Source organism: Mastomys coucha, unplaced genomic scaffold (assembly GCF_008632895.1).
Source record: "Mastomys coucha isolate ucsf_1 unplaced genomic scaffold, UCSF_Mcou_1 pScaffold22, whole genome shotgun sequence".
Taxonomy (NCBI): domain Eukaryota; kingdom Metazoa; phylum Chordata; class Mammalia; order Rodentia; family Muridae; genus Mastomys; species Mastomys coucha.
In genome coordinates, this window is record NW_022196905.1 from 57,265,286 (window position 1) to 57,277,396 (window position 12,111).

The 12,111-nt window shown below is 46.9% G+C and overlaps 1 protein-coding gene across 3 annotated transcripts in view; it reads left to right on the forward strand.

The window, feature by feature from the left end:
- Positions 1–956: 956 nt before the first annotated feature.
- Positions 957–12,111, forward strand: part of Tbc1d1 (TBC1 domain family member 1) — a 199,481-nt gene continuing 188,326 nt past the window's right edge. Inside the window, exon 1 of one of the 3 annotated variants that reach the window (XM_031342384.1) lies at positions 957–1,431. The gene's annotated coding sequence lies outside the window, so the exon portion shown is untranslated. The remainder of the gene's footprint in view (positions 1,432–12,111) is intronic. The other 2 variants (XM_031342385.1, XM_031342386.1) reach the window with 2 other exon arrangements.

The following is a 12,111-nucleotide window of genomic DNA, read 5'->3' on the forward strand; positions in this document are numbered from 1 at the left end:
AACCAATCAATACTCTATTCCTTAGACTACTTGTGGCTGTATCTATTCCTTACCTCTCTCTCTTTCTCTCTTTTGTTTTAAAGATCTGAAACTAGGATGACAAACTATGGTGTAATAAAGAATGAACTAACCCCACGAGGCAGCTGCCGAGGGTTCTAGATACAATCCAAGCCGGTCCTCCCCACGTGCACTGCTCACTTTTCTGGGATCCCTTCTGCTCTTCTGAGTGAACCTGCCTCTTTAACCTGCGGGGATGGTGCTTTGAGAGCTTTCTGTGGCTCTGTGGCGTGTACCCAGGCGCGCAGTGCGTGCGTATGTACTCCGCACGCAGGGAGGGAAAAAGAGCGCGCGGTCCGGGCTCTGCGTCACTCCCCGCACCTGGCCAGAGTGGTGGCTAATCCGCGGAGGGCACTTCAGCCGGGTGTTTCTCTGAGTCCCCGATTTTCCTGCCTGAAGTGCCAGCGTCCCATCCTGCTTGGGTTCCTGGTTTCCCCACTCCTGCCATTCGACCCCAGTGCCAGAAGGATGATGCGGGGGAGGGCTGGTGGCTGGGTGGCCTGCGGGTATGCTGCGCAGTGATCTCCTGGTCCGTTTCGGAGGAGTGCGTGCAGAGAAGCAGGATTCCTGCCGGGGCGCAGGCTCCACTACCACCTGCTGAGAGCCTCTAAGGCCAAAGCAGCCACTGGCAGGGTACCTGCTATAAATAGTAGGTCAAGAGCCCGGTGTGTGACCACACATCCCGCCGCGAGGGCCATAATCACTTGTGAGCACGCAGGGAATATTCCGGGCCAGGACTTCGCGTCGTAGCTGGATGGGGCGGCGATCCCTGCACCTTCCCGGAGCTCTCGTGGGGTGGCGCTTGGTGGCCCCTGGGCGGGCTGAGGATGGACCGCTGGGGAGCGAGGGGAGGGAGGCCGCGAAGGACCCGCACTGCAGCAGCTGTTGCTCGCCTGTGACTCGCCAGTCTGGGCCGAGTCGCCTAGCCAGAGTCGCGTGGTGCGGAGGAGAAGGGAGGGCATCTAGTCCTGTTCTTGGCTCCCGGGGGACCCACTAAGGAGATCCCGGCTGCTGCCCCCTCCCCCGCCCTTGCTTCCTACCCACCCTCCCCATCGCCCGCGCTCGCCCAGCCCGCGAGGAGGAAACGCGAGCGAGCCGCGCGCAGATACCTCCTCCTCCTCCTCCTTAGCTGCTGTCGCCGCCGCCGGCCACACCGCGGTGCCTGTTGCTGCAAGCCACCTCGGACCCGTCTTCTCTTCAACCTGTAAGAGAAGTGGAGATTGTGGAGCGGTCCCCACCCCAGCAGCGTGGGGCGGCAAGAGCGCAGCCAGCTGAGGACCATGGACGCCCCGCCCGCCCAGGCCATCTTCTGGGTGCCCGGGAGTACCTGCGCATCCCAGCTCAGCCCTGAGTTCTGAGCGTGCCACCTCACTGGTAGGTTCCACCTTGGGTCCTTAGGGTGCGGGGCAGCCCTCCACCTCCAGCACGCCCCTGAGCTCCCTTGCTGCAGAGAAGGCGCGGTCCCGCCACTCAAGGGCGTTGCTGCGGGTCTCTAGGGGTGCTCTAGTGGGGGAAGGGGAAGAGGCAAGATTTCAGAGCCACCTTGTTGTCCCCTACTAGGAGGGAACCGAAACCTTGATGCTTTGTGCGCTACGACGAGGGTGCTCAGGGCCCCTGCTCCTCTTCCGCGCCTCCCCCTCCCTCCCGCCAAATATCACCCGGGGCGCAAGTGTTTGTAAGGCATCCAGTTTGGACGAGGCCGGTCAGAGTGACCCCAGGCCACCTTTTGAAAGTTCAGGGTACTTTGCAGCGGTAACTTTGGCAGTTTCTCGGTGCACGCAACATTTCTTTCTATGGGCACATCCTGTGCTGGTCATTTTGAAACCCGGCTTAATTGTTTGCTAGCAGCTTCCGGGTTGCTACGTGAGTTAAGAGGCTCACTCCAACTTCACAGGTTGCTGATTTCTTCTTCTTAAAAAGATGTGCTGTTCTTTTTGAAACCCACCTAGGTGCGGCGTTCCGGGTTGTGATTTTATTTTAAATGGCTTGTTCTCCGGAAGTTGCTTAAAAAGGAAAAGATATTGAAAGTGATGCTTGTTCCTCTCAGCAAACATCTTCAGCGCCCTGGTACTGATGATGGCAGGCATTCACCTCCTACGTACACCCCTCCTTCGTCCTCTTAGTGACTGCAAGCGTTCTTCTATTTAGAACCAGGTGTTGGAAGGGAATTTTTGAATGACCTAATTTAAATGGGTCACACCCAGGAAACTGCTGTCTCTACAAGTCTAAACTTCTAAACTTTTTGTGTTGCATCTACATAGATAAAAGAGCCCTTTTAAGCCCCCTAGATGTGAAGTGGGATTCGTGTAAGTTGGAGAATGGCCACACTTAGGCTTTATTGTTTGTGGAGCCTGCTCAAGGTGGGAGGGGTGAGATGGGAGAAGCAAAGGGCAGCTGTACCCAGAGGTAGGAATGTACCTCGCAGCCACTTTTCACAGGGTCTCACTGGGTTTGCACTTGGCTGAGAGCTCGCCAAGGCAGGCGAGTTCTTTTCTCTTTTCTCAGCATTCACTGGGCACCCCTTCTGCAGAATCAGTTCCGCCCCGGGAATCCTGAGGACTTTATTAAGGAATTAGGAAGATGCACAAAAAGTGCATAAGCAGGTGCTTTGCAAAACTGTTAGATGGGAAGCTGGGCCTCCCCTATGCCTGTTTTTAATGTTTGTTCCTACCAAGTTATAGGGACCAACTCTCTAAGTCTATCTGTAAGTGACCATGGATGTACCATGGGTTACTGAGTGGTAGACACCGCAGTGAGTCAGACGGTACCTCATAAAAGGTTCCATGTATTAATTGATGACCAAAGGACCAACTGTGGTGCAATAGACAGCCTAAAATCAGCAGAGGACCATTAAAAGGGATGCTTTTTTGGGGTGGATTTGTTCAGTCATATACAAACCAGTAGAAAAGGGGAAAAGCATTGCTATAGTTATGACTTATTAATATCAAAGGAGAGCTTTGCAGTGGGGCTCTCTGCCACAACCTACCCTTATGTGTCCCATGGAGAGCTCAAGGGTTCCCTGGTAACCCTTCTAACATGTAAGACCATCTTTGTCCCAGTACCTGAGAAAATCTGGAGGCGATGGGTGACTGGAGGATCACTGACTGCCCCCCCCCCCGCCCCCAGCCCTTCACTACCTAGTCTCTGATCCTACATTCCCAGAAGACCTGGACTAAGACAATCATGGCCAAGATGCAGAGCCAGGTGTTGGAGACAGCTACTTTGTTGTCCATTATTTTCTAGGTTGTGCCCCTAAAGAAGGGCTACCTGATACCCCTCCCCCAACAGCTAAGGGACAAGGAAGACAACAGGATGCTTACAGAATGCTGTTTTAAAATATGCTTCTCTTAAATCAGCAAATGAAAACTCCCAGAGCCGCCCCACCCCAGTAGGCCCCAGTGCCCAAAGTTTCTATATTCTTATATTTTTAGTTGTGAGCCTAGCCTTTAACGGCTGAGCCATCTCTCCAGCCCCAAAGTTTCTATATTCTTAAGAAAACTTAAAACATTCATATGCTCATGTGGGGACCTGTGTGTGTGTGTGTGTGTGTGTGTGTGTGTGTGACAGTTATTTTGCCTTGCCCTTTCTGTGTCTGCTTTACTGCCCTTCTCAAGTTTAACGACTGAGGTAATCCCAGTACTTGATCTGTCTCTCAGCCTTGTCAGGCCTCTTCTGTTCTTGAACATTAAACTTGGAGAAGCATAATATGTTCATGAAAGTGACCGAAGGGCTCCAGCAGCAACCAGGGCATGCAGGATTCACATCCCAGGAGCTAATGAAACGGGCTCTGTCTTCAGAGCTGCTCCTGGGCACTCTGCTTTGCTGTTCCACCCCCGTTTCTTCCCTCTCACCCCTATACTTCAATGAAAATATTTTAAGAGAAGATTCTTCACGAAAGGCATAATGGTTTCCAGGGTCAAGAGATCTGATTTTTTTTTTTCAGTCAAAAATTCAATGTGATTGGTTCGTAGATCTAAAGGCAATGGATCCCTTCTCAGACTGCAAATATAGAGGAAAGTTTTAGATTGTATGAAATAATCCTAACACTTAGGCTTTCATGAGATCAAGAAGAGTGTGGGAGTGTCCTAGTACTAATGAGTACTGTTAATTCTGAGTTCGTCGTTACCACCGAGATAACAGCAACCAGTTCTCTCTTACCTATCTTGGGTGTGGTGGCGTATACTTGTAATCCCCAGTACTCTAGAGGTCCGGGAGGATCAAGGTCAACTTTTGCCATATAATGAGTTTGTGGCCTTCCTTGATTACTGGCAATTTGAGCCCTAACCCTCCACCCCAAACCAACCAAACAAACCCCAACCAAAGATAACAAGTTCATTTAACTTCAGAAAATCATTAATCATTTTTTAGCCGGGTGGTACATACCTGCAATTCTAATTACTGTAGAAGCCGAGGCAGGAGGATGGAGAGTTGGAAGCCAGCCCAGTTAATTACGCAATATTCTGTCTTAAAATGAGAGGCAAAGGAGACTGGGGATATAGCTCAGAGTTGGAGTGTCTGACTAGTGTAGATGAAGCCTTGGGTTCAATACCTAGTATAAAAATAAAAATATAATAACAAAGCAAATATATGAAATAAGTGGATCTATACTTCCCAAGCAAGACAATATTTATGGGCTTGTCAGAATTTGTGAACATAAACATTTAGATTACTTAAAACATGCCTGGAACCTAATTAAAATTACTGCCATTTATTACTATGTTTATTTACCTTATATTTTAACTCTGATATTAAGCTTGAATTTCTAAGACCATGAAAAATTTAGGTAGAACAAATAAGCCACCCCAATTAGAAGCTGTTTGAGAGGTAACGATACTATTTGAGTGAGGAGAACAGGAGTCATACAGGAGACAGGTTGGGATTTGAATCTTGCCTTCACCATTTATTAGGGCAGCAACACCCTCTGTGAAATGGGAAGATAAAGATAAACTGAGCCCTCTCTGTTGTGGGAGTACAAAAGGGCATCTGCATCAGATGTCCAAGAGGTGGTTAGCTACAAGTATGCCTCCAACAGTAAAGGGTAAGCACAAACCCAAGAGCCAAAAGAGCCAGGTTCAAATCCCTATTCTGTACTTAAGCATTTGACCTTGGTGAATGCCCTCACACTTTTCTTTCTTTTTTTTTTAGTTTTTCAAGACAGGGCTTCTCTTTATAGTCCTGGCTGTCCTGGAACTCACTCTGTACACCAGGCTGGCCTCAAACTCAGAAATCCACCTGTCTCTGTCTCCCAAGTGCTGGGATTAAAGGCGTGTGCCACCATCGCCAGGCGCCCTCACACTTTTCTTCACTCAGTTGTCTGTGGTGGCTGTGCATTAAGTCAGTTAATAGATACACAGCACTCTTGTGTTGACTGTTGTTACTACTCCAAGCAGCCAGGCCAGAGAGAGGGTTATTTACAACCTGTATAATAAAGTGTAAGATAACATCGGCAGGGTACTGGACTGGCTTGAATTAGCTCTGACTCATATGAGAAGCCATTCCAAAATGTCATCACTTGACATCAAATTACAGAGGCACATCCCAACACTCAGCATTCAAGATGGTAAAAAAAGTTGGGACCACTGGCTTCTGTAACCCCCATGTCCATCTCCGCAAGGATCATCTTTATCTGGAGCAGGAATGACAGCCATGTTCTTATACAGTGGTCATACTATGTGTAAGCTGTGGTCATACTGTGTGAGACTGGAGTGCAAGGTTGCAGTGCAGTTCTACTCAGACTAAAGCACTAATTTATGGGAACAGAGTGGCCCTCCAGAAACTTCCCGCTTCTTCCAAGTCCTCCAACAGCTAATTGATGTTGGCTATTTCCTAACCTGGTTGGAAACTAGAACTCCCTGCCACCACCACCCTTTCTCTTCTTCTTTCTCTTTTGTCTTAGTCTTTTTTGTTGTTGTTGTTGTTGTTGTTGTTGTTGTTGTTGTTGTTGTCACTATAACTAAAATACCTGAGGCTGGAAACTTTGATGTTCATGACAGGGTTTCTCTGTGTAGCCCTGGCTGTCCAGAAACTCACTATGTAGACCAGGCTGGCCTTGAACTTGCCTCTGCCTCCCAAGTGCTAAAAGTAAAGACATGCACCATCATACCTTGCTGGCTGGATACTTTTTAAAGGGGGGAAAATGCCTATTTGGCTTACAATTCTGGTGATATCCTAAATGCACTATGTGCTGGTTAGTTTTTATCAACTTGATACAAACTAAGAATTATCTGAGAAAAGTGGCTCTTGGTTCAGGAACTGCTGTCATTATCAGATTGGCTTGTGGGCATGTGGGACATTTTCTTACTTGCTGATTGATGTAGGTGGGCACAGCTCACTGTGGGTGGGGCTGTCCCTACTCAGGTAACCACCTGAGTAGATTGTACACTAAATCAAGCTGAGCAGGCCATGGAGTACAAGCCAATTAGCAGTTTTCCTCCATGGTCTTGGCTTCAATTCCTGCCTCCAGGTTCCTCTCTTAAGCTCTTGCCCTGCCTTCTCTCATTAGTGGACTGTGATGTTGAAGTTGAAGTGTAACCCAAATAAACCCTTTCCCCCCTCAAGGTTGCTTTTGGTCAGTGTCTCACCACAGCAACAGAAACCAAACTGGGGTGTCAAGGAACAGACATATGGTAAGGGCATCCTGACTGGGACATGAAATGCATCACAAGGCTGAGGATGTGTGAGGAGTAGAGGTCTTGAGTGAAGAGGGGAAGGAGCAAAGAGAGGAGGGACCAGACCCCTTTTGTGAGCACTAATATATTCTTTCAGAAGTAACTCACCACGAGAGGAGTATTTATCTCTTCATGAGGGGGGACTTGATTGAACCACCCGACACTAGGCTCTACCTCTTAAAGGTTCCATCCCTTTCTAACACCACCACTTTGAGTGCCAGTCTTCTAGAACATGACCCTAGTGCATCCACCCAAACCACATTGAGCCCTGGTACCCTTCTGCCAGCATTTGGGCAGGTGACAGCTGAAACTGTCCAGGCTTGCTTATTGAAAAATTCTATCCTACCCTCTGTGGTTTGCTGTGATGGGGTGTTATGGAGCTGGGAAGAAAGAGGGTTCCCACTGCACAGCTTCTGAACCCAAGCTTCTCTTGTTCTTAGCCTTCATGTACTTCCCCCACATTTTTGTTCTTCAATCAAAGACGGAAGCAGCTTTATATCCTCACACAATGTGGAGGACATTTGGTATCCTGCATTATGGAAATTGCAGTCACCAGATTTTTTAGAAACAGAAGAAACTTGGAGATGATCTTATTTTATTCTCCTATAAGTATAAACTTCAGATTTGGAGAAGTTAAGAGACTTGCTTTTCTAACTTCACTCTTGAAAGTGTTCTCATGGGGGAAATTGAGGTTGTTTCCAGCTTGTGGATAGGAGCCAGGGGCTTGGACTGTCCCAAATCTGTCACTTAATTTATACAAGCCAGTTCTCTAGAACCTAGTCACTTCGTTTCATATATGAGGGAAATTCCTAAATGGCTTAAAAGGACCCGGCTCTCTTTAAAGTTTTATGATCCTAAGTGCATCCTTTCAGGGGTAGCAGATCTCTGTAACAAGATTGTTGAAAGGGTTCCTGGAAAAGCTTGTTCTTGTGTTTGGGTGGCTATGTTTGAAGGTTATCTGGGTAATCCAGGCTTGTACACACATGACTTTCCTAACAAGAGCCTAGGAACAGGTCATAATGTTTACTGCTATGGGTACAAGACAGAAGGGACCTCACATGGGAGTTTAAAATTCAAAATATTCCCTCCTGAAAGTGAGGTGACTTGGAATAGTTCTAAAAATGATGTGGCAATTTGCTAATATTATGGGATATTTCATTTGTTTCATGACACTTTTGATTAAAAAGTAATATGACTATTTACCTAGCCTAAGTTGTCCTGAATCTCATTGCATTAGTTACTTTTCTTGTTGCTTCAACAAAATACCAAGCAGAAGCAACTGAAGTGGGAAAGACTCCATTCCGGATCATAAGCTCAAGAAATACCAGTTCATCATGGTGGCCAGAGCTGGCCAACCTGTGTTGCTGTGACTGACAGGAGGAAAGGGGCCAGCCTGTGTTGTGGGAAGCATGGTGAAGCTCTTTACATCTTGACAGAATGGGAAAGGAGCACAGGCTGAAAGCAGAGGTGGATATAACCTTAGTGTTCTGTCTCCAGCAGCTGGGCCACACAACTTCCCCAAACTGCAGCACCCACTGCTCAGAACAGGAGGAGTGTGTGTTGGGGGGGTGGGGGGTCAGTTCATTTCCAAACCATAACACCGACGTTAGAATAATCTGAGTTACTCGGAAATAATTATGTGTGATATTGAGCTTCAGTTTGATTCTTTTTCTAAGCAGTATCAAGGTCTAACTGCTTGCTCCAGAATCCTACACAGGTGGCTGGAAAGGGAAGCGCCTGAAGCATTCAAATGCTTTTGCCAATAAAATGGCAGAACTAATTTTATGAGTGATTGTTCACTGGGGGACTAAAATGACAAGAAAGCAGAGAGAGAGATTCTGTCATGCTTGTTGCCACCTGATTTATAAGTGCATTACTTAAAATAATTGATAGGTCTCAGGTCCGTCTTTTGTGCTAATTCTGGAGTTTCTTTAAACACGCCTTGGGATTAGCAGCTGTCAACAGTTAGAACTTAAAGCAGATTCAGTTACAGGACTGGACGTCAAGCCAGGCTTTTACCTGCAAAGGGGGAGAGAATATTATTAACTGGGTTAGATGAACTTGAAAGCGTCTGTTACCACAAGTGGCTGTACACTAGATGAGAGGATGAGAGGGGGAGACTCCCACTTTCATAAAGTAGTTTTAGGCATGAAATAATATATTGCTTTATTACTGAGATTTGAATATATAAAATAAATTAAAAAGCCAACCTCTAGCACTGGGGCTTGAGGGGTTCCTCAGTTAAGAGTGCATACCACTCACTCATTAGGAAGATTAGAGCTTGATTTCCAACACCCACTTTGGGTGACTCACAACTGCCTGTAACTCTATCTCCCAGGAGACCTGATACCTTTGACCTCCAAGGGCCCCTGAATTCATGTGCACATAGCCACACATATACATGTGGTTAGAAATAACAAAAATACATCTTGAAAATTAGTTCTGAGCTATGTTCAAAATGCAAAATGTTACTTTTAGAATACATACATATATATGATGTTCATATATATGAAATATGGGAAAACTAAAGAACAGACTTCATTTTCATCTTAGAAAAGGTTTAAAATTTTAAATACTGATTTTTTTTTTCTAACCCCAAACCTTAACAATTTATAAAGCTTGCAATGCTGTTGAAGGATACCTATTCAGACTCTTAAACTCAGTGACGGGGCTCAGCGTTCAGTAATAGAGGACGTGCTACTGGTGGCTCCGAGTTACTAGGAAGAAAGAGGCCGTGGCTGCTTCAGCAGTGATGCAGATATTTAGGCTGGAATCAAAGGATGAGAGCGAGGCTGGTTGAGAGGCGATTTTTCTCTGTGGGTCTTTAATGTTTCTACACATCTCCTGAGCAGGGACACCGAATGTCTTTGTTCTGAACTACATTTCTCATCATGTTTCTGCCGTAAACATCTACAGTTGATAGAAATAGTGACTTCCTCTGGTGTAAGATGGATGTACTCCTCCCCATACTGCAGTTTCCTAAGCCCAGCTTCTTTTACTGGAATTCACTGTGACAGGTGTCATCTGGCCGGTGGAAGATGGGAAATTAGCATCAATGCTGACTCTGGTCATTGCTCTTGGTCCTTTACCTTCCAGGCAGGAATCTTATTTTTTCCCTCAACAGTTTAACTGTAAAGGCCAGCTTGTTAGCTACAAGTGTGTTCATGTGCACATACCCACACACATATGAGTGTGGCTCCTTATAGTCAGTCTGATGTTCTAAAGAGGGGGATGGAACAGCACGTACTGTGGCACCAGGCCATGAGAAACCGCATCTTAGATGGTGACCGTGACTGGTTCTCTATCTTAAGAGCTAAAAAGTGTGCGGAAAAGGACATTAGAGGGAATATAAGGCAGGGGAGTCCAAGAGAATGTTCATGTGTAGAGCTCATGGCCTGCGATGACTGGTAGAATAACAGAAGCATTCCGTAGGGGAGGGAAAGGTCAGATATATTTATATGGTAGAGTCAGGACTGATGGGATGGGGGAGGAATCTCAGAGCCTGTGGCCAGTGCTGTCATATCCATCCCTAACACTGCCAGAAGGTCTATGTGGTAAAAGCTTGGTCTTTGAGAAGCCATTCCTGGGAGATGATGGGACTGTTAAGAGGTGAGCCTTATGTGTGTTGGGGGGTGAGGAGGGGAGGTGTCTCTAAGTTACTTAAGACTGTGCCCTTGAAGGAGATGGTGGGACCCCAGGCCCTTCCTTGTCCTCTCGTTTGTTTATGTACATTAAGTGGTGTAGCTGCCACACTTTTCTGCTAGAATATCGTCTCTTACTTAAGAGTAACAACATAGCCAACCTCTCACAGTCTGAAGTCTGTTGCAGTCTTAAGCCAAAGCAAAGCTTTTCTCATTCTGAGTTGGTTGTCTCAGCATTGGCTCTAGGAGTAGAAAGCAGTGAACAGAGTAAATGGACAGTGATGCTCTTTGCTGAGATGCAGGGGATGAAGTTCTTAGAAGAGGGGGATGAGACTGAGTTGTAAAACAGCCACAGTCAAGCTGAGGTCTTATTAGCAAAGAAGGTGAGATAGACGTAAGAACGGCTGATCTCGAACTCAGAAACGAGCCTGTGAGAAAAATATCTGGAAATTATTAGAGTGTCTGTGGTCAGCTTATTTTGTGTGGGGGGGTGAGTAGGCAATAGGGTGGCCTCTGGGACACAGATGCAAATTCCTCCCTGTCACTTTGTGACAAGCTCTTCAAGAACTTTGATCTCCTGGTTCATAAGAGTCGCCTCAAGACAACACATAGTGTGTATAGAATTGCCAGTAATGAATCTACTTGAATGTGTTTGTTGGCACCTAAAGGTAATATTGTCTAAAGAAAAAGCAGGTGTAATAAGGGAAGAGAATAGGGTCAGAGGTGGGGGACCTTCAAATAACCTGAAAAGAAGCACCTGGCAGGTAAGGCAGGAGCCAGAAGAGTTCTCAAGAAGGGGAATGTACAAAGGTTGGGGTCAAGTAAGCTCTCACCAGGCAAATGTGAGGACCAGAGTTATGGTCACCAGAACCCTCATACATGCTGGCTGGACATGTAATTACCTGTAATCACAGCCTGGGAAGGCAGAAGACAGGATCCTCAGAGCAAGCTGGTTATGGAAGCTAGCTATATTGGGAAGCTCTGGGCATGATTGAGAGACCCTGTCTAGATGAATAAGCTGGAGTAGTACTGGGGATGATTGTCAACATCAACATCTGTCCTCCATGTACACTCCCACCCACCTATGTCCACTGACACACATGCCAACACATGTGTACATAGGATGTATGATAATGAGAAAAGTAAAAGAAGAAGGGAGGTGTGGCCTGCCTGAAAAATCCATTGGAGGGAGCAAGGCAGTGGAAGGACCACTTTGCTGTCTCTGGATTTCACAACCTGAAAGACCTGAGTGGCTTTAATACATGCAGTTTCAGTGGTGTTCCAGTGCAAGGGAGGACACCCAAGCAGAAATGGATGGGCAACAGGAAGAGAAGGCAGCAAGAGGAAAGTATCTGGAAGAGATTTCTGTGAGAAAATGAAAAGGAAGACGAGGCTGAGGGTGGTTCAAAGTCGAAGAAAAATGCCCGTTCTTTGAGGACAGCAGATGATTCTCTCATACTTTAAGGTACCCTCGAGGCCCCACTCTGTGTCAGACTCAGTGCCAGGTAGTTTAAACTATCTTTGAGAAGGCCCTACTCTGTGTCAGGTAGTGGGGAGTCAGAGCGAAGGGGACAGTCCCTTCTTGGAGAGTCTCCGGTGTCGGTCAGTACTCTACTGAGAGGCACGGACTCAAGGCTGGGTCAGGGTAGAGGTGACAAGAGCTTGAGATGCTTGGCAGTTTGTAGCCCGCGTGGTCCTCTCGCCGGGAAGAAGACACGCGGACACTCTAGGTTCCTTCTGCAGCA